The sequence below is a fragment of the Osmerus mordax genome, chromosome 10 (genome assembly GCF_038355195.1).
Source record: "Osmerus mordax isolate fOsmMor3 chromosome 10, fOsmMor3.pri, whole genome shotgun sequence".
Taxonomy (NCBI): domain Eukaryota; kingdom Metazoa; phylum Chordata; class Actinopteri; order Osmeriformes; family Osmeridae; genus Osmerus; species Osmerus mordax.
Window position 1 is genome coordinate 258,500 of NC_090059.1, and position 14,833 is coordinate 273,332.

A 14,833-nucleotide genomic window follows, 5' to 3' on the forward strand; every position below is an offset into this window, starting at 1 on the left:
CGCACTTTCTCCATTTCATTGATGGCTTTTTCTCCATTAAGATCCGTACGTGTTTATCGTATGCGCCTTCCAGCCAGTCCACTCCGTGTTGGTGTCGACTGACACGGCGATAAAAAACTCATTCCGATTGCCTTCCAGTTTTTCACCTCGGCCCCGCTGAATGTCAGCCAGCTCTCTCTCTCTCTCTCTCTCTCTCTCTCTCTCTCTCTCTCTCTCTCTCTCTCTCTGTCACTCACTCACTCAGTCACTCACTCAGTCACTCACTCACTCAGTCACTCACTTTTTTTTTTTTTTTTTTTTTTTTTTTTTTTTTTATATCTAAAAGGGCGGGAAAACGCCACCGGCCGACAGGGCTCCGCCCACACCCCCTTTTCACCCCGTTTTTTTGGTAGGGATCGCTTGTTCCGCTTTGTTGGGGGGCCCCCCCCTTTTGAGGGTTTTTTGACCCTCACCCCAAAAACCCTAGCCCTAACCTAAACCCCTCTCCCCCAAACCTCACTCATTCAGACATTCCCTCCTTCCCTCCCTCCTTCCTTCCTTCCTTCCTTCCCTCCCTCCCTCCCTCCCTCCCTCCCTCCCTCACTAGCTTTTCTCTTTGACACGCTTAGAAAGATTGCACCCTTCCCGGAGACGCTGCAATACCGGGGCGATGCGCGGAGCGGACGGAGCGAGCCCCTGTTCCGACTCCCTGTTGCAAAAATCCGTTTAATATGTTGTCCTCGCATGGAGGACATATCAGATATTAAACTGATAAGAACAGATACTACACTTGATCTTAGCCAAAAGGCCGAGAAGCGATGACCGCATTATCGGACGCCCCCGGCGCGCGGACCCTCCGTGCACCACCTGGGCCGCTCGGTCACCACACCGAGAACGGCCGAAACCACCAAAAGCCAAAACCAAAGCCGAGGCCAAAAGCCGCAGGACAAGCAGGGACGGAAGCGGAAAGCCCAGGCCAAAAGCCGCAGGACAAGCAGGGACGGAAGCGGAAAGCCCAGGCCAAAAGCCGCAGGACAAGCAGGGACGGAAGCGGAAAGCCCAGGCCAAAAGCCGCAGGACAAGCAGGGACGGAAGCGGAAAGCCCAGGCCAAAAGCCGCAGGACAAGCAGGGACGGAAGCGGAAAGCCCAGGCCAAAAGCCGCAGGACAAGCAGGGACGGAAGCGGAAAGCCCAGGCCAAAAGCCGCAGGACAAGCAGGGACGGAAGCGGAAAGCCCAGGCCAAAAGCCGCAGGACAAGCAGGGACGGAAGCGGAAAGCCCAGGCCAAAAGGCAACAGAATTGAAACAGCTACAGAAGAAGCAAAGACAAAACCTGCCTTACCCGCAGGCACGCACCTAACCCCAAAGCCAACCTCACCCTGCTTTTGTCACACGTCCATCAGGCTCTGCCCTCCCTCGGGCAAAGCCTCCCAAAAATACCACGTTCCACTCGTCGGCGCTCCCCTCCACGGAAGTCTTTAGTAAAAGGCGAAAGGCTTGTGCGTGCTGAAGGGGAACCAGAGCGTCGATTTGAAACGACCCAAACGGCCTACCCCCAACCCCTCCGTTGGCCCTGACTCACCCGTCCGCGGGGGCGAACCGGGGAGAACCGGGGCGAACCGCATCCTTCTCGGGAAAAAAAAGGCGCGGAAACGCCACGGGCCGCAGAGGGGCTCGGCCCGCCCGCTTGGCTTTTCTTTCCTTACCGCACTTTCTCCATTTCATTGATGGCTTTTTCTCCATTAAGATCCGTACGTGTTTATCGTATGCGCCTTCCAGCCAGTCCACTCCGTGTTGGTGTCGACTGACACGGCGATAAAAAACTCATTCCGATTGCCTTCCAGTTTTTCACCTCGGCCCCGCTGAATGTCAGCCAGCTCTCTCTCTCTCTCTCTCTCTCTCTCTCTCTCTCTCTCTCTCTCTCTCTCTCTCTGTCACTCACTCACTCAGTCACTCACTCAGTCACTCACTCACTCAGTCACTCACTTTTTTTTTTTTTTTTTTTTTTTTTTTTTTTTTTATATCTAAAAGGGCGGGAAAACGCCACCGGCCGACAGGGCTCCGCCCACACCCCCTTTTCACCCCGTTTTTTTGGTAGGGATCGCTTGTTCCGCTTTGTTGGGGGGCCCCCCCCTTTTGAGGGTTTTTTGACCCTCACCCCAAAAACCCTAGCCCTAACCTAAACCCCTCTCCCCCAAACCTCACTCATTCAGACATTCCCTCCTTCCCTCCCTCCTTCCTTCCTTCCTTCCTTCCCTCCCTCCCTCCCTCCCTCCCTCCCTCCCTCACTAGCTTTTCTCTTTGACACGCTTAGAAAGATTGCACCCTTCCCGGAGACGCTGCAATACCGGGGCGATGCGCGGAGCGGACGGAGCGAGCCCCTGTTCCGACTCCCTGTTGCAAAAATCCGTTTAATATGTTGTCCTCGCATGGAGGACATATCAGATATTAAACTGATAAGAACAGATACTACACTTGATCTTAGCCAAAAGGCCGAGAAGCGATGACCGCATTATCGGACGCCCCCGGCGCGCGGACCCTCCGTGCACCACCTGGGCCGCTCGGTCACCACACCGAGAACGGCCGAAACCACCAAAAGCCAAAACCAAAGCCGAGGCCAAAAGCCGCAGGACAAGCAGGGACGGAAGCGGAAAGCCCAGGCCAAAAGCCGCAGGACAAGCAGGGACGGAAGCGGAAAGCCCAGGCCAAAAGCCGCAGGACAAGCAGGGACGGAAGCGGAAAGCCCAGGCCAAAAGCCGCAGGACAAGCAGGGACGGAAGCGGAAAGCCCAGGCCAAAAGCCGCAGGACAAGCAGGGACGGAAGCGGAAAGCCCAGGCCAAAAGCCGCAGGACAAGCAGGGACGGAAGCGGAAAGCCCAGGCCAAAAGCCGCAGGACAAGCAGGGACGGAAGCGGAAAGCCCAGGCCAAAAGCCGCAGGACAAGCAGGGACGGAAGCGGAAAGCCCAGGCCAAAAGGCAACAGAATTGAAACAGCTACAGAAGAAGCAAAGACAAAACCTGCCTTACCCGCAGGCACGCACCTAACCCCAAAGCCAACCTCACCCTGCTTTTGTCACACGTCCATCAGGCTCTGCCCTCCCTCGGGCAAAGCCTCCCAAAAATACCACGTTCCACTCGTCGGCGCTCCCCTCCACGGAAGTCTTTAGTAAAAGGCGAAAGGCTTGTGCGTGCTGAAGGGGAACCAGAGCGTCGATTTGAAACGACCCAAACGGCCTACCCCCAACCCCTCCGTTGGCCCTGACTCACCCGTCCGCGGGGGCGAACCGGGGAGAACCGGGGCGAACCGCATCCTTCTCGGGAAAAAAAAGGCGCGGAAACGCCACGGGCCGCAGAGGGGCTCGGCCCGCCCGCTTGGCTTTTCTTTCCTTACCGCACTTTCTCCATTTCATTGATGGCTTTTTCTCCATTAAGATCCGTACGTGTTTATCGTATGCGCCTTCCAGCCAGTCCACTCCGTGTTGGTGTCGACTGACACGGCGATAAAAAACTCATTCCGATTGCCTTCCAGTTTTTCACCTCGGCCCCGCTGAATGTCAGCCAGCTCTCTCTCTCTCTCTCTCTCTCTCTCTCTCTCTCTCTCTCTCTCTCTCTCTCTCTGTCACTCACTCACTCAGTCACTCACTCAGTCACTCACTCACTCAGTCACTCACTTTTTTTTTTTTTTTTTTTTTTTTTTTTTATATCTAAAAGGGCGGGAAAACGCCACCGGCCGACAGGGCTCCGCCCACACCCCCTTTTCACCCCGTTTTTTTGGTAGGGATCGCTTGTTCCGCTTTGTTGGGGGGCCCCCCCCTTTTGAGGGTTTTTTGACCCTCACCCCAAAAACCCTAGCCCTAACCTAAACCCCTCTCCCCCAAACCTCACTCATTCAGACATTCCCTCCTTCCCTCCCTCCTTCCTTCCTTCCTTCCTTCCCTCCCTCCCTCCCTCCCTCCCTCCCTCCCTCACTAGCTTTTCTCTTTGACACGCTTAGAAAGATTGCACCCTTCCCGGAGACGCTGCAATACCGGGGCGATGCGCGGAGCGGACGGAGCGAGCCCCTGTTCCGACTCCCTGTTGCAAAAATCCGTTTAATATGTTGTCCTCGCATGGAGGACATATCAGATATTAAACTGATAAGAACAGATACTACACTTGATCTTAGCCAAAAGGCCGAGAAGCGATGACCGCATTATCGGACGCCCCCGGCGCGCGGACCCTCCGTGCACCACCTGGGCCGCTCGGTCACCACACCGAGAACGGCCGAAACCACCAAAAGCCAAAACCAAAGCCGAGGCCAAAAGCCGCAGGACAAGCAGGGACGGAAGCGGAAAGCCCAGGCCAAAAGCCGCAGGACAAGCAGGGACGGAAGCGGAAAGCCCAGGCCAAAAGCCGCAGGACAAGCAGGGACGGAAGCGGAAAGCCCAGGCCAAAAGCCGCAGGACAAGCAGGGACGGAAGCGGAAAGCCCAGGCCAAAAGCCGCAGGACAAGCAGGGACGGAAGCGGAAAGCCCAGGCCAAAAGCCGCAGGACAAGCAGGGACGGAAGCGGAAAGCCCAGGCCAAAAGCCGCAGGACAAGCAGGGACGGAAGCGGAAAGCCCAGGCCAAAAGCCGCAGGACAAGCAGGGACGGAAGCGGAAAGCCCAGGCCAAAAGCCGCAGGACAAGCAGGGACGGAAGCGGAAAGCCCAGGCCAAAAGCCGCAGGACAAGCAGGGACGGAAGCGGAAAGCCCAGGCCAAAAGCCGCAGGACAAGCAGGGACGGAAGCGGAAAGCCCAGGCCAAAAGCCGCAGGACAAGCAGGGACGGAAGCGGAAAGCCCAGGCCAAAAGCCGCAGGACAAGCAGGGACGGAAGCGGAAAGCCCAGGCCAAAAGCCGCAGGACAAGCAGGGACGGAAGCGGAAAGCCCAGGCCAAAAGCCGCAGGACAAGCAGGGACGGAAGCGGAAAGCCCAGGCCAAAAGGCAACAGAATTGAAACAGCTACAGAAGAAGCAAAGACAAAACCTGCCTTACCCGCAGGCACGCACCTAACCCCAAAGCCAACCTCACCCTGCTTTTGTCACACGTCCATCAGGCTCTGCCCTCCCTCGGGCAAAGCCTCCCAAAAATACCACGTTCCACTCGTCGGCGCTCCCCTCCACGGAAGTCTTTAGTAAAAGGCGAAAGGCTTGTGCGTGCTGAAGGGGAACCAGAGCGTCGATTTGAAACGACCCAAACGGCCTACCCCCAACCCCTCCGTTGGCCCTGACTCACCCGTCCGCGGGGGCGAACCGGGGAGAACCGGGGCGAACCGCATCCTTCTCGGGAAAAAAAAGGCGCGGAAACGCCACGGGCCGCAGAGGGGCTCGGCCCGCCCGCTTGGCTTTTCTTTCCTTACCGCACTTTCTCCATTTCATTGATGGCTTTTTCTCCATTAAGATCCGTACGTGTTTATCGTATGCGCCTTCCAGCCAGTCCACTCCGTGTTGGTGTCGACTGACACGGCGATAAAAAACTCATTCCGATTGCCTTCCAGTTTTTCACCTCGGCCCCGCTGAATGTCAGCCAGCTCTCTCTCTCTCTCTCTCTCTCTCTCTCTCTCTCTCTCTCTCTCTCTCTCTCTGTCACTCACTCACTCAGTCACTCACTCAGTCACTCACTCACTCAGTCACTCACTTTTTTTTTTTTTTTTTTTTTTTTTTTTTTTTTTATATCTAAAAGGGCGGGAAAACGCCACCGGCCGACAGGGCTCCGCCCACACCCCCTTTTCACCCCGTTTTTTTGGTAGGGATCGCTTGTTCCGCTTTGTTGGGGGGCCCCCCCCTTTTGAGGGTTTTTTGACCCTCACCCCAAAAACCCTAGCCCTAACCTAAACCCCTCTCCCCCAAACCTCACTCATTCAGACATTCCCTCCTTCCCTCCCTCCTTCCTTCCTTCCTTCCTTCCCTCCCTCCCTCCCTCCCTCCCTCCCTCCCTCACTAGCTTTTCTCTTTGACACGCTTAGAAAGATTGCACCCTTCCCGGAGACGCTGCAATACCGGGGCGATGCGCGGAGCGGACGGAGCGAGCCCCTGTTCCGACTCCCTGTTGCAAAAATCCGTTTAATATGTTGTCCTCGCATGGAGGACATATCAGATATTAAACTGATAAGAACAGATACTACACTTGATCTTAGCCAAAAGGCCGAGAAGCGATGACCGCATTATCGGACGCCCCCGGCGCGCGGACCCTCCGTGCACCACCTGGGCCGCTCGGTCACCACACCGAGAACGGCCGAAACCACCAAAAGCCAAAACCAAAGCCGAGGCCAAAAGCCGCAGGACAAGCAGGGACGGAAGCGGAAAGCCCAGGCCAAAAGCCGCAGGACAAGCAGGGACGGAAGCGGAAAGCCCAGGCCAAAAGCCGCAGGACAAGCAGGGACGGAAGCGGAAAGCCCAGGCCAAAAGCCGCAGGACAAGCAGGGACGGAAGCGGAAAGCCCAGGCCAAAAGCCGCAGGACAAGCAGGGACGGAAGCGGAAAGCCCAGGCCAAAAGCCGCAGGACAAGCAGGGACGGAAGCGGAAAGCCCAGGCCAAAAGCCGCAGGACAAGCAGGGACGGAAGCGGAAAGCCCAGGCCAAAAGCCGCAGGACAAGCAGGGACGGAAGCGGAAAGCCCAGGCCAAAAGGCAACAGAATTGAAACAGCTACAGAAGAAGCAAAGACAAAACCTGCCTTACCCGCAGGCACGCACCTAACCCCAAAGCCAACCTCACCCTGCTTTTGTCACACGTCCATCAGGCTCTGCCCTCCCTCGGGCAAAGCCTCCCAAAAATACCACGTTCCACTCGTCGGCGCTCCCCTCCACGGAAGTCTTTAGTAAAAGGCGAAAGGCTTGTGCGTGCTGAAGGGGAACCAGAGCGTCGATTTGAAACGACCCAAACGGCCTACCCCCAACCCCTCCGTTGGCCCTGACTCACCCGTCCGCGGGGGCGAACCGGGGAGAACCGGGGCGAACCGCATCCTTCTCGGGAAAAAAAAGGCGCGGAAACGCCACGGGCCGCAGAGGGGCTCGGCCCGCCCGCTTGGCTTTTCTTTCCTTACCGCACTTTCTCCATTTCATTGATGGCTTTTTCTCCATTAAGATCCGTACGTGTTTATCGTATGCGCCTTCCAGCCAGTCCACTCCGTGTTGGTGTCGACTGACACGGCGATAAAAAACTCATTCCGATTGCCTTCCAGTTTTTCACCTCGGCCCCGCTGAATGTCAGCCAGCTCTCTCTCTCTCTCTCTCTCTCTCTCTCTCTCTCTCTCTCTCTCTCTCTCTCTCTGTCACTCACTCACTCAGTCACTCACTCAGTCACTCACTCACTCAGTCACTCACTTTTTTTTTTTTTTTTTTTTTTTTTTTTTTTTTTATATCTAAAAGGGCGGGAAAACGCCACCGGCCGACAGGGCTCCGCCCACACCCCCTTTTCACCCCGTTTTTTTGGTAGGGATCGCTTGTTCCGCTTTGTTGGGGGGCCCCCCCCTTTTGAGGGTTTTTTGACCCTCACCCCAAAAACCCTAGCCCTAACCTAAACCCCTCTCCCCCAAACCTCACTCATTCAGACATTCCCTCCTTCCCTCCCTCCTTCCTTCCTTCCTTCCTTCCCTCCCTCCCTCCCTCCCTCCCTCCCTCCCTCACTAGCTTTTCTCTTTGACACGCTTAGAAAGATTGCACCCTTCCCGGAGACGCTGCAATACCGGGGCGATGCGCGGAGCGGACGGAGCGAGCCCCTGTTCCGACTCCCTGTTGCAAAAATCCGTTTAATATGTTGTCCTCGCATGGAGGACATATCAGATATTAAACTGATAAGAACAGATACTACACTTGATCTTAGCCAAAAGGCCGAGAAGCGATGACCGCATTATCGGACGCCCCCGGCGCGCGGACCCTCCGTGCACCACCTGGGCCGCTCGGTCACCACACCGAGAACGGCCGAAACCACCAAAAGCCAAAACCAAAGCCGAGGCCAAAAGCCGCAGGACAAGCAGGGACGGAAGCGGAAAGCCCAGGCCAAAAGCCGCAGGACAAGCAGGGACGGAAGCGGAAAGCCCAGGCCAAAAGCCGCAGGACAAGCAGGGACGGAAGCGGAAAGCCCAGGCCAAAAGCCGCAGGACAAGCAGGGACGGAAGCGGAAAGCCCAGGCCAAAAGCCGCAGGACAAGCAGGGACGGAAGCGGAAAGCCCAGGCCAAAAGCCGCAGGACAAGCAGGGACGGAAGCGGAAAGCCCAGGCCAAAAGCCGCAGGACAAGCAGGGACGGAAGCGGAAAGCCCAGGCCAAAAGCCGCAGGACAAGCAGGGACGGAAGCGGAAAGCCCAGGCCAAAAGCCGCAGGACAAGCAGGGACGGAAGCGGAAAGCCCAGGCCAAAAGCCGCAGGACAAGCAGGGACGGAAGCGGAAAGCCCAGGCCAAAAGCCGCAGGACAAGCAGGGACGGAAGCGGAAAGCCCAGGCCAAAAGCCGCAGGACAAGCAGGGACGGAAGCGGAAAGCCCAGGCCAAAAGCCGCAGGACAAGCAGGGACGGAAGCGGAAAGCCCAGGCCAAAAGCCGCAGGACAAGCAGGGACGGAAGCGGAAAGCCCAGGCCAAAAGCCGCAGGACAAGCAGGGACGGAAGCGGAAAGCCCAGGCCAAAAGGCAACAGAATTGAAACAGCTACAGAAGAAGCAAAGACAAAACCTGCCTTACCCGCAGGCACGCACCTAACCCCAAAGCCAACCTCACCCTGCTTTTGTCACACGTCCATCAGGCTCTGCCCTCCCTCGGGCAAAGCCTCCCAAAAATACCACGTTCCACTCGTCGGCGCTCCCCTCCACGGAAGTCTTTAGTAAAAGGCGAAAGGCTTGTGCGTGCTGAAGGGGAACCAGAGCGTCGATTTGAAACGACCCAAACGGCCTACCCCCAACCCCTCCGTTGGCCCTGACTCACCCGTCCGCGGGGGCGAACCGGGGAGAACCGGGGCGAACCGCATCCTTCTCGGGAAAAAAAAGGCGCGGAAACGCCACGGGCCGCAGAGGGGCTCGGCCCGCCCGCTTGGCTTTTCTTTCCTTACCGCACTTTCTCCATTTCATTGATGGCTTTTTCTCCATTAAGATCCGTACGTGTTTATCGTATGCGCCTTCCAGCCAGTCCACTCCGTGTTGGTGTCGACTGACACGGCGATAAAAAACTCATTCCGATTGCCTTCCAGTTTTTCACCTCGGCCCCGCTGAATGTCAGCCAGCTCTCTCTCTCTCTCTCTCTCTCTCTCTCTCTCTCTCTCTCTCTCTCTCTCTCTCTGTCACTCACTCACTCAGTCACTCACTCAGTCACTCACTCACTCAGTCACTCACTTTTTTTTTTTTTTTTTTTTTTTTTTTTTTTTTTATATCTAAAAGGGCGGGAAAACGCCACCGGCCGACAGGGCTCCGCCCACACCCCCTTTTCACCCCGTTTTTTTGGTAGGGATCGCTTGTTCCGCTTTGTTGGGGGGCCCCCCCCTTTTGAGGGTTTTTTGACCCTCACCCCAAAAACCCTAGCCCTAACCTAAACCCCTCTCCCCCAAACCTCACTCATTCAGACATTCCCTCCTTCCCTCCCTCCTTCCTTCCTTCCTTCCTTCCCTCCCTCCCTCCCTCCCTCCCTCCCTCCCTCCCTCACTAGCTTTTCTCTTTGACACGCTTAGAAAGATTGCACCCTTCCCGGAGACGCTGCAATACCGGGGCGATGCGCGGAGCGGACGGAGCGAGCCCCTGTTCCGACTCCCTGTTGCAAAAATCCGTTTAATATGTTGTCCTCGCATGGAGGACATATCAGATATTAAACTGATAAGAACAGATACTACACTTGATCTTAGCCAAAAGGCCGAGAAGCGATGACCGCATTATCGGACGCCCCCGGCGCGCGGACCCTCCGTGCACCACCTGGGCCGCTCGGTCACCACACCGAGAACGGCCGAAACCACCAAAAGCCAAAACCAAAGCCGAGGCCAAAAGCCGCAGGACAAGCAGGGACGGAAGCGGAAAGCCCAGGCCAAAAGCCGCAGGACAAGCAGGGACGGAAGCGGAAAGCCCAGGCCAAAAGCCGCAGGACAAGCAGGGACGGAAGCGGAAAGCCCAGGCCAAAAGCCGCAGGACAAGCAGGGACGGAAGCGGAAAGCCCAGGCCAAAAGCCGCAGGACAAGCAGGGACGGAAGCGGAAAGCCCAGGCCAAAAGCCGCAGGACAAGCAGGGACGGAAGCGGAAAGCCCAGGCCAAAAGCCGCAGGACAAGCAGGGACGGAAGCGGAAAGCCCAGGCCAAAAGCCGCAGGACAAGCAGGGACGGAAGCGGAAAGCCCAGGCCAAAAGGCAACAGAATTGAAACAGCTACAGAAGAAGCAAAGACAAAACCTGCCTTACCCGCAGGCACGCACCTAACCCCAAAGCCAACCTCACCCTGCTTTTGTCACACGTCCATCAGGCTCTGCCCTCCCTCGGGCAAAGCCTCCCAAAAATACCACGTTCCACTCGTCGGCGCTCCCCTCCACGGAAGTCTTTAGTAAAAGGCGAAAGGCTTGTGCGTGCTGAAGGGGAACCAGAGCGTCGATTTGAAACGACCCAAACGGCCTACCCCCAACCCCTCCGTTGGCCCTGACTCACCCGTCCGCGGGGGCGAACCGGGGAGAACCGGGGCGAACCGCATCCTTCTCGGGAAAAAAAAGGCGCGGAAACGCCACGGGCCGCAGAGGGGCTCGGCCCGCCCGCTTGGCTTTTCTTTCCTTACCGCACTTTCTCCATTTCATTGATGGCTTTTTCTCCATTAAGATCCGTACGTGTTTATCGTATGCGCCTTCCAGCCAGTCCACTCCGTGTTGGTGTCGACTGACACGGCGATAAAAAACTCATTCCGATTGCCTTCCAGTTTTTCACCTCGGCCCCGCTGAATGTCAGCCAGCTCTCTCTCTCTCTCTCTCTCTCTCTCTCTCTCTCTCTCTCTCTCTCTCTCTCTGTCACTCACTCACTCAGTCACTCACTCAGTCACTCACTCACTCAGTCACTCACTTTTTTTTTTTTTTTTTTTTTTTTTTTTTTTTTTATATCTAAAAGGGCGGGAAAACGCCACCGGCCGACAGGGCTCCGCCCACACCCCCTTTTCACCCCGTTTTTTTGGTAGGGATCGCTTGTTCCGCTTTGTTGGGGGGCCCCCCCCTTTTGAGGGTTTTTTGACCCTCACCCCAAAAACCCTAGCCCTAACCTAAACCCCTCTCCCCCAAACCTCACTCATTCAGACATTCCCTCCTTCCCTCCCTCCTTCCTTCCTTCCTTCCTTCCCTCCCTCCCTCCCTCCCTCCCTCCCTCCCTCACTAGCTTTTCTCTTTGACACGCTTAGAAAGATTGCACCCTTCCCGGAGACGCTGCAATACCGGGGCGATGCGCGGAGCGGACGGAGCGAGCCCCTGTTCCGACTCCCTGTTGCAAAAATCCGTTTAATATGTTGTCCTCGCATGGAGGACATATCAGATATTAAACTGATAAGAACAGATTTTTTTTCTTTTGAGAAAAATTTATTGGTTCTCACCGTTGACAGTTCATAAAAACAATTCGTTTTACATGTCTTTTCTTTTCTTAAAAGGTACATTAATTACAGGGCATAGGGGGCGCTAAAACACTGGTGTAATTACTTTAAAAGCACTGAATCGAAATCGTAGTTAAAAAGTGCCCGCTAAAACAACAAGGTGATCATGAATAAATACAGCAGTGTTAAAAAGCCATAAAAGAATGTACACTTGGTTAAGACATCTTTAAAGGAATGTTTTACAATGTGTCTTTAAAAATGTGACGTGTGTGTGTGACTATGTGTGTGTGTGTGCGTATGTGGCTATGTGTCTTGTGTGGCTATGTGAGTGTGTGTGTGTGAGTGCATTTAAAGGTTCTGTTCCTCAATTGTGCAGGACCGGGATGAGCTTGTCTGGCTTGCCTCTACCTGCCCCGCTGAACAAGCCACCGAGTCCTCCCCCTCCGGGGCCCAGCGGAGATCCTCGACCTGGGCAGCCATTCCGGCGCAGCCAGGCCGCTGCCGCCCGGACCACTTCACGTGGAGGGGGGCCCCTTCCGTATGGCGCGTGGGATGTACCACCCGAGGGTCTCTGCAGCCAGTTCCGCCGCTGCCTGGGTGGACATCTCCACGCGCTTCCCCGCCAGCAGGTTCCTGGAGGTCCAGAGGGCTTCTTTGAAGCATGTCAGGGTGAGCCAGAGTTGGCGGAATTGTCCAGATGTCATGGTCCTCTGGCTCACCCCGTAGAGCACCAGCTGTGCGTTTAGGACCTCCCCTGCCGGCAGGCACGGGGTTATCAGGGGCCCCGCCAGGATCCACAGGTCCCGGGCGGCACTGCACTCCCAGAGCAGGTGCCTCACGGTCTCCTCTCCGCCACAAGTCGGCCGCGGGCACCTGGATGTCGTCGCCAGCCTCCGGGAGTGCATGACGGCTCTGACCGGGAGGATCTCATGGGCCACCATCCAGGAGAGGTCTCGGTGCTTGTTCAGCAGGGCAGGGTGGCTCACGTTCCGCCAGACCGTGGCCGACTCACCCAGGGCGAGTCGGCGCACTCGGGTCACTTCCTCCCGTTCCTGCACAAGAGAGAGAACAGAGCGGTGTTTGGTTAAAACGGTGAGTGGTTCTTTCTCTAAAATGTGTGTCTTTAAAAACGTCTTAATAAAAAGGTAGGCCGGGGGGAGGTTAAAAGACACTGGCGTCCTCAGGTCTTTCGGGATCCACTGCAGGTGCCTGAGGTAGGACCCCATCCAGAATCTGGTCAGGGCCGCGGTCTTGTGGTTTCCGGATGGGGTCGTCGCCAGTGCCAGGTGGAGTGCGGTGTACCGGCTACCAAAGAACACTTTAAAATCCGGGAGTCCCTTCCCTCCGTTTCGTGGGGCTCTCTTCACTACATCTCTTTTCAGGCGCTCCCACTTGGACCCCCAGATGAAATAAAACACCATCCTGTCGAGGACTAAAAGAATGGGTTTGGGGGGGATAAAAACAGAACCGATCAATAAGAACAAGGGTAAAATCACTGCTTTGATGATTAAAACCTTGCCTTCAAATGTCAGTCGTCTGAGTCCCCAGAACGTCAGTCTCTGTCGGGTTTTTGTCAGTAAGCCCTCCCAGTTTCCGCTCCCTCCCCCCTCCCGGTCGAACTGTACCCCGAGGATGCGGAGGTCGGTCTGGGTCGTCGTCATGGGAAGCCTAGTCATGTCTGTCCCACCCCACGGTCCGAAAAGTCTCCCCTCTGTCTTGTCCCTGTTAAGCTTGGCACCCGAAGCGAGGCCAAACCAGTCAGTCCGGTCCAGGGTCCTGTCTACGGATAAAAGGTCAGTGCATAAAATGTTGATGTCGTCCATGTATAAAATGCACTTGGCAGTCAGTCCCCCAGTCCCCGGGATCCCCAACCCACAAATGAGTTGGTCCCTTCTCAAGATCTGCGCCAGCGGCTCTATACAGCAGACATAGAGTAAGGGGGATAAGGGACACCCCTGACGGACGCCGCAGTTAACTTCCACTGCTTTGGATAAGAACCCGTTAACAAGGATTTTGCTGGTAATGTCCCCATACAGCAGTCCCACCCAAGCTAGGAATCTCCCCGGAAAACCCGCTTTTTGCAGTACCTTGAAAAGGTACTGGTGCGAGACCCGATCAAAGGCTTTCTCAAAATCTAAATTTAGGACTACTAGCCGAATGTTTCTGTCTCTCGCAAAACAGATGGCGTCTCTGATCAGTACCAGGCTGTCCGTGATCCTCCTTCCCGGGATGGCGCAGGCTTGATCCGGGTGGATCAAGTCCCCTAAAACACAAGACATACGAGAGGTTAAAATCTTGCTAAAAAGTTTACAGTCAACGTTTAAAAGAGTGATAGGTCGCCAGTTCTTTAGGTCCGCTTTGTCGTTTTTCTTGAATAAAAGGGATACAATGCCCATCCTAAAACTGTCAGGTAGTCGGTCGAGTCGTTCAAAGTCCTTAAAAACAGTCAACAGGTCGTGTCTTAAAATATCCCAAAAGGTCAGATAAAATTCCAGGGGGAGCCCGTCCTCGCCTGGGGATTTCCCTTTTTTAAAACATCTGATGTTTTTGTCCATTTCTAAAAGGGTAAAATCCTGGGATAAAAGCACGGTGTTTACAACTGTTTTGTCTAAAAAGCTTAAAACCTCGTCCATGACGTGATTAAAAACTTCTTTCTTTTCAAACAACTCATCATAAAATTCCTCCACCACCTTCGTAATCTGTTGTGTGTCAGTTTTTAAAATCCCATTTTTATCTTTGATACTCGTTAAAACATTGCTCCTGCTGATTATTTTCTTAAAAAAGTACCTGGTACATTTTTCTCCTTCCTCCAGGTCTCTCTCTTTGCTTCTTAAAATCACTCCTCTGCTCACCTCTTCCGCCATTAAAACCATTTCTTTTTTCACCTCTCTTATTTCATCGTTAAAATCCAGCCCTTCCTGTGTAAGTTTAAAATACCTCTCTAGCCTTTTCTGCAGTCCCACCATGCGTCTCTCTGCTTTCCTTCTTTTTTCCCTCCCTTTTTGCTTAAAAAAAGTCTGTGTCCTGTGTTTTACCATCTCCCACCACTGTGCTCGTGTTTCGAACATGTCCTGAAGGGTCTGCCAGTCCCTGAACCGCTCCCTGTACGACCTTGTTATTCCCTCGTCCTCCAACAGGGAGCAGTTCAGTTTCCACAGACCCTTCCCTACCGTCACACCTGAGGTCAGTGAAAGGGTGCACGTGAGCATACAGTGGTCCGAAAAGAATACCGGGGTTAATCTAGCATCGGTTGGGGGGGCGTCCCGGGTCAGTAAGTAGTCGATGCGAGAGGCTTTGGTGCCATCACCACTGAACCAG

General features: G+C 55.1%; 12 non-coding genes and 1 pseudogene across 12 annotated transcripts; all 13 read right to left on the minus strand.

Moving 5' to 3' along the window:
• Window positions 1-608: 608 nt before the first annotated feature.
• LOC136951086 (U2 spliceosomal RNA) lies at window positions 609-799 on the minus strand. The gene has a single exon (XR_010877587.1). It is a non-coding gene; the product is annotated as a U2 spliceosomal RNA (small nuclear RNA).
• A 588-nt stretch (window positions 800-1,387) lies between these two features.
• On the minus strand, window positions 1,388-1,505 carry LOC136951221 (U5 spliceosomal RNA). The gene has a single exon (XR_010877707.1). It is a non-coding gene; the product is annotated as a U5 spliceosomal RNA (small nuclear RNA).
• Window positions 1,506-2,293: 788 nt separating this feature from the next.
• On the minus strand, window positions 2,294-2,484 carry LOC136951087 (U2 spliceosomal RNA). The gene has a single exon (XR_010877588.1). It is a non-coding gene; the product is annotated as a U2 spliceosomal RNA (small nuclear RNA).
• Window positions 2,485-3,072: 588 nt separating this feature from the next.
• Window positions 3,073-3,190, minus strand: LOC136951223 (U5 spliceosomal RNA). Its single transcript, XR_010877708.1, has one exon. It is a non-coding gene; the product is annotated as a U5 spliceosomal RNA (small nuclear RNA).
• A 783-nt stretch (window positions 3,191-3,973) lies between these two features.
• Window positions 3,974-4,164, minus strand: LOC136951088 (U2 spliceosomal RNA). The gene has a single exon (XR_010877589.1). It is a non-coding gene; the product is annotated as a U2 spliceosomal RNA (small nuclear RNA).
• An 896-nt stretch (window positions 4,165-5,060) lies between these two features.
• LOC136951224 (U5 spliceosomal RNA) lies at window positions 5,061-5,178 on the minus strand. Its single transcript, XR_010877709.1, has one exon. It is a non-coding gene; the product is annotated as a U5 spliceosomal RNA (small nuclear RNA).
• Window positions 5,179-5,964: 786 nt separating this feature from the next.
• Window positions 5,965-6,155, minus strand: LOC136951089 (U2 spliceosomal RNA). The gene has a single exon (XR_010877590.1). It is a non-coding gene; the product is annotated as a U2 spliceosomal RNA (small nuclear RNA).
• Window positions 6,156-6,743: 588 nt separating this feature from the next.
• On the minus strand, window positions 6,744-6,861 carry LOC136951226 (U5 spliceosomal RNA). Its single transcript, XR_010877711.1, has one exon. It is a non-coding gene; the product is annotated as a U5 spliceosomal RNA (small nuclear RNA).
• A 788-nt stretch (window positions 6,862-7,649) lies between these two features.
• Window positions 7,650-7,840, minus strand: LOC136951090 (U2 spliceosomal RNA). Its single transcript, XR_010877591.1, has one exon. It is a non-coding gene; the product is annotated as a U2 spliceosomal RNA (small nuclear RNA).
• An 896-nt stretch (window positions 7,841-8,736) lies between these two features.
• LOC136951227 (U5 spliceosomal RNA) lies at window positions 8,737-8,854 on the minus strand. Its single transcript, XR_010877713.1, has one exon. It is a non-coding gene; the product is annotated as a U5 spliceosomal RNA (small nuclear RNA).
• Window positions 8,855-9,646: 792 nt separating this feature from the next.
• On the minus strand, window positions 9,647-9,837 carry LOC136951091 (U2 spliceosomal RNA). The gene has a single exon (XR_010877592.1). It is a non-coding gene; the product is annotated as a U2 spliceosomal RNA (small nuclear RNA).
• Window positions 9,838-10,425: 588 nt separating this feature from the next.
• LOC136951228 (U5 spliceosomal RNA) lies at window positions 10,426-10,543 on the minus strand. Its single transcript, XR_010877714.1, has one exon. It is a non-coding gene; the product is annotated as a U5 spliceosomal RNA (small nuclear RNA).
• Window positions 10,544-11,329: 786 nt separating this feature from the next.
• LOC136951097 (U2 spliceosomal RNA) lies at window positions 11,330-11,508 on the minus strand (annotated as a pseudogene).
• Window positions 11,509-14,833: the final 3,325 nt, after the last annotated feature.